The sequence below is a fragment of the Pygocentrus nattereri genome, chromosome 11, assembly GCF_015220715.1.
Source record: "Pygocentrus nattereri isolate fPygNat1 chromosome 11, fPygNat1.pri, whole genome shotgun sequence".
NCBI lineage: Eukaryota > Metazoa > Chordata > Actinopteri > Characiformes > Serrasalmidae > Pygocentrus > Pygocentrus nattereri.
Window position 1 is genome coordinate 11,940,500 of NC_051221.1, and position 6,028 is coordinate 11,946,527.

Consider the following 6,028-nt stretch of genomic DNA (forward strand, 5'->3'; position numbering starts at 1 on the left):
TCAGCGAGAGGAGTGGAGTCCAATTCTGCCGTAATGCGCCTTGTATGAGCGCATGCGGATGTAGGGGGGTGCTCCCACACATGGATTTAAGGGGAAATCCAGCGATTTTTCCTTTTTTGAATAATTAACTGAGTACGATGTAAACAGAGTCAGTCAGAGTGGTTTGGTGTGAAGTGCTCTGTTCTAGAGAAACTTACAGTCAAAACTGTTAACAATGGTGGTGATAGGAACCAGATGTCCACCTCTAAAAGCTCCCTCACAGAAAGATATTACATTAAGTGCTTATGAATTCACTGCTTGACGCCCGAGACATTTGCATCAATTTGAGAAGATTTTGGGTCTAAAATGCGTCTTGTATAAATTAAATCATGGCGGAGGCATACGTACAGCAAACTAGTCCCTGGAGAAAAGATTTTCTATTATTTCACCATCATCAACATCACATATAAACACTCAGAAGACTCATGTAAGTTCACTGATGGTTTTGTATAGCAAATAAAATGTCTATACCTGTGTTGTAGACATTGTGACGTCTGGTTCCCATCACCACCACTGTAAAGACATCGGAGTCTGTAAGTTTCTCTACAATCAGCTATTTAAAAAAACATCCTTTTTAATTCCCTTAATTTCAGAAGAAACACTGTTGTCTATGAACTTTTGAACATTTAGTCCATATTCCCCCTTCATAAATAAATCTGTACCCAGTTGTGGCTGTGACCGGCCTTCCTCTCCAAGCCGTGATAGATCACTCTGAATGGCTTTGTTTACACTTCAACCACTGAATTATGCAGAAACTCTACAGGTTGAGAAATTCTGTCTCCACTGTCTAGATAGCCTGTCTGAAGTATTTGTCCATCCACAATACACACATTAGTAGATTTGTAAGAAAAAAGAGGCTTGTAATCAACTTAGCCAGTGCTACCTTGCCAGACTTTCATAGATGGTCCTGGATTTTGTTTGTGTGTCCAGGAAAGGAATTAATTTCATTCCTGGACACAAAAAAAGTCCCAGAATCCAAGCATTTTCATAGGACAGCAAGGTAAAACTGCTTCTTTTTGTCCAGTTAAACCATTTGTACACAGAGAACAGGTTCAGATTGCCCTCAATGTTGGGACGGTTGTTTGCGAAAGTTGCACTGGTGACAAGTTTAGGCCACATTGCAGCTAAATAATGGAGACGATTCGGTTCTGTAGCTGAACTGACATCAGTAGACCATGGATTGCGTTTAATAGAATGCAATAATAGATACCTATCTGCTGAATTTGCCAATAAATCAGGCCACTGTTTGAGCACACAGGAATTTTATAGGGCAACCCTAACTGAACCCCACCCACAGTCTAGTCAACCTCTTTAGTCACCCAAGATCATTTTGCTAACATGAACTCTCCACATTTCCTTGCAAAGGTCAGTTATAATTAGTATAAAACATGATTCGGTGTAAAATGGTTCACTTTAGAGAAACTTGCAGACTCAGATGTCTTTACAGTGGTGGTGATAGGAACCAGACATCACAATCTCTGCAACACAGATATAGACCGTTTTCTTTGGGGACTATTTTGCCTCACAACATCCTGCATGTATCCCTCCACCAATAATGTAGGCCAAATGTAGGCCAAAACATTCACAGAACATTTCATGTCATATCTTTTTCAGGTGGACGTCTTTGTTCCTATCACCACCACTGTGGACAGGTCTAACTTTTTAAAAATGATTGGGATTGCCCTTTAAACTTAATCTGGATCTGGACGCCTGGCTCTATATGTCCAGTAGTCTGTGGACACCAGTGTTTCTTCTGAAATGAAAGGTGTTAATGGGGAGTTTGACCTCCTTTGCTGCAGTAACAGCCTCTACTATTCTGGGAAGGCTTTACACTAGATGTGTGAACATTGCTGTGAGGATTTGATTGAGCTTTAGTGAGGTCAGGCACTGATGTTGGATGGTCAGGTCTGGACACTCCAACTCATCCCAAAGGTACTGAATGGAGCTCTACCTCTCCAGAGAAAATGTGGTCTGTATATTTCCATAGAGCAGGAGGCAGAGCAGTGGATTTCACTCTATTCCCTGCTGTGAGGTACAAACTAAAGAGACACTGCTGCTCTTCATAAAGTCACTCAGCAGGTCTGATGACCTCACTGTGTGATTCAGCGTCTCTCTTACAGTCAGCATTACTACCATCTCATTCTATTGGTCACTGCTTTCCTGTGGAGATTACACCAACTGTGTGGGTGTAACTGAACACCTGTGCATCTCAAAGTTGCTGAATTCACTCAGAAGGGCTGTCTGGATACTTTTGGACATACACTGTAGGATACGTTAGACTACTGGTTCACCAGCCAGTTTAGGGTCAATTTTCTGACCCTCAGTCAAGCCTGACCCAGACTAGCAATGGTGAAAAGAAGCTTTTTGAATCAGCAGTTTAAACTGTATTGAAAAAATGCTATTTACTCAACGCTTTTCAAAATGCTGCACAGTGGACCAGACACCTGGTGGTCAAAGACATGAATAGCGCCTTTTAATCTGCCACATCTGCCCCTTTTAAGTGATACTTTTTTTTAAGTGATACTTTTTTAATCCCACAAACGGGGAAATTCCACCTCCGCATTTAACCCATCCGTGAAGTGAAACACCACATACGCACACACTAGGGGGCGGTGAGCACACTTGCCTGGAGCGGTGGGCAGCCCTATGCACGGCACCCGGGGAGCAATTGAGGGTTAGGTGTCTTGCTCAAGGACATCTCAGTCATGGACTGTCGGCACTGGGGATCAAACCGGCAACCTTCTGGTCACAGGGTCAGTTCCCTAACCTCCAGGCCACAACTGCCCCACTAGTTAACTAGTTTGAAAATGTTATTTTTTATTTTTACTTTATTTTTTATTTTACCTGAAATCATAAACCAGTGGCTCTGTGATGCTGGGAGCCCTAGGGCTGGATTGATCTATGAAGCTAAGCAAGGCTGGGCTATGTTGCCTAAGGGCACCTCACAGCAAGGAGAGTCTGGGTTCTATTCCCTGTCTGGGCGATCATGGTCCTCTCTGTGTGGAGTTTGCATGTTCTCCCCATGTCTGCGTGGGTTTCCTCCAGGGACTCTGGTTTCCTCCCACAGTCCAAAGACATGCAGTCAGGTCAGTTGGACATGCTGAATTGCCCCTAGGTGTGAGTGAATCTGTCTGTCTGTCTGAGATGGACTGGCGACCTGTCCAGGATGTACCCTGCCTTCCACCAGTTGACAGCTGGGATAGGCTCCAGCACACTTTTTTTTATTTTACTGTTCTGTTTTAAAACCTTTGCTTATGAAAAGGTACAAATATCTACTTTTCCACTAGGAAAAGCTCGTGGAAGGTACACCACTGGACCTTAAAACCACTGCTATATCTTTGAGCGTACACTTTCATTGTTTGTACCTTGATGAATAAATCAAGTACCTGAATAGTGTGTTTATTTCTAACAGTGTACAGAACCACAGACACCCTTTGCATGATTTAGGTTGTGGGAACGTTGCATTGGAATGTTCCCTCAACGTTATTTTGTCCGGTTTTCTTCATGCTCTCAGAACGTTCTTTATAAGTTATGAGAACATTCCCAAAAGTTCACATCAACAACAATTTAACATTCTAGGAACGTTGTCTTAGAACGTTCTGAGAACATTCAAAATGATGTTCTCTGAACGTCCCTCTAATATTCCATTTTGGTTCTTCAGTTTAATGGAGAATGTGCTGTATGTGGTTCTATATAGAAGCTTTTTTTGAAAAGACTTCTATATAGTACCAAAAGGGTTCTTTTATAATTACAAGTCAAGCTTGTAACAAGACCATGAGGGACCACTAGTTTCCTGTTACAATAGAAGAACCCTTTTTGGTGCTCTTTAGAACCATATACAACAAATTCTCCATCAATCTGAAGAACCATTTCACCATGCAAAAAACTCTTTAATCATGCAAAGGGTTCTTTGAGTGGTCCTGGTTTTATATAGAACCATTTTCTTTACTAAAGGTCCCTTGGAGAACTCTTTGAATCTTTTTTAAGAGTGTATGTAAGTATCATGCGGTCATTATATATACTGTAGTGTGTCTGTTCATGTTAGTGACCACTCATTTGTTTACCATGACCTCCCTGTGTCGGCCTGCCCTTCTGGCTACTTTAGTCCTTTTCAAAGTAGTTTAATCACCTGAAAAAGCATGATTTGGCTAAATTAGACAAAACTATTGTTCATTTCTTTCATAATAACAGTGAAAAGAACCACATTAACAGTAACAATTTGTGTTCATGGCCATCCAGTACAAAATATACATGCACATTGGTATAAACAAACACTGCATCTGTTCCATTTATAGACACATTACACTGTGCTTGTGTTTTATATTTCTGACTCCGCCCACAAAATAAACAATACAAACAGCCAGTGCAGAAGCATCTAATACACTGCAATAATAATGTGTTATTTTAGGAATATAATCACACTGCCCTGCTGAAAAAGGACCAGTGTGAATGAAAGCACTAAAACATCAACATCTAAATTAGGAAATAGCTGCAAATTGATGCGGTATGAATTCAGAGTTATCTTTTTACAGACTGACAAAAGACAAAAGCAAACGAATTCCCAGAGGCTGAATTAAGCCAGAGCCGGTTTATGAGGAACCTGGCCACTTCCTATTTCCCCTGTATGAAAAACAGGACTGCAGCCTTAAAGAATGGGAGTGAATGGAACTCAATGGCTAAAAACGAAAAGTTAAAAGTCGCCCAGAAGGTTTAATTTTAGACAGTAGGAGGATGTATTTCACTAAAAAAAGCAAAAAAAATTTACCTCCTTTTTTATACAGCAAACAGGTTTTGGGCAACAGGAGGCGGGCTTTACTGCTAGAGAGTGATGATTGATTGGCAAGTGGAGCAGCTCATTGGTTGTTTGTGCTCACTGACATCATACATGTGGTGCTGTTTTAAACTCCTATAACTCGAGTTTAAAAGCTCTTAAAAATATAACAGCGGTGTTCAAATGTTTTATGTTGTTCAGGAAATTAATGTTTTCTTTTACATAAAAAATGTTTCAGCATTTAGAAACTATGCTCATGGAGCTCAAATGCTCCATGGTGGAGGTGGAACAGAAATTCAAATAAGAAGCTGGCATATCTGACCAGGGATCTTATCTAAAGTCAGCATTATCTAAAGTTACCATGACAACAAAGCAGATCTCAGACTTAATAGAAAGACTTTCTGTAATACGGCCCCAGCTTTATAAAGAAACAGCTATAATCCAGGTGCTGAAATGTTGAAATCCAGTTGTCAATTTGTGTCAGATGTGCTGTATATTTGGGTGAAATCCAATTGGGGGGGTCCCTGGAAATAAACTATGACTTAATTCAGTCAATGTCTAGTTTAGTAATGAAAATGTAAAACTTAAATTACCCTGATATGCAGTTGGTTTTTCAGAGTTTCGGTAGGAAATGATTATCTTCAGTCTTTTAGTCTTTCTGCGCAGTCTGACCACAGCATGTTCACAGCTTACTCTTCCACATCGTTGATCACAGCAAAAAAAAACTTGTATCTCCAAAATGGTCATTTTACAGGGGAAGGAACAAACAGTCAGCGCTTTCAATGGAACCCAATGTAAAAATATTGATATTGGATCGTTTCTGTTGGTCTGTTCATCACAATATTTTAACATAGTGTAAAGATAAACCAGACCTCTCAACTTATGCAAAAAAGTAGAAAACAAAAAAAATGGAGATACAAGTTTTCTGCGTTACAGTGATGATATTCCGTATTTTAAACGTTTGTTCAGTTTATGCCAAGATGAGCAGCATTGTGATGGTTTAAATACACATAAGAATGATATACACTACTGTGTAACCAGAGACCACATGTAGTTCATTCAGTTTCCAGTTTACAGAGCCATGAAGTACGATTGATTCATTTCAGCATCACAAAAGAAACATGCACATTTCTATAATAAATGCAAAACATAAAGCTTTTAATGGTCTTAACAACAAGTCATTAAACAAATAGATGAAGCAAGCTAGTGTGGGAGAGC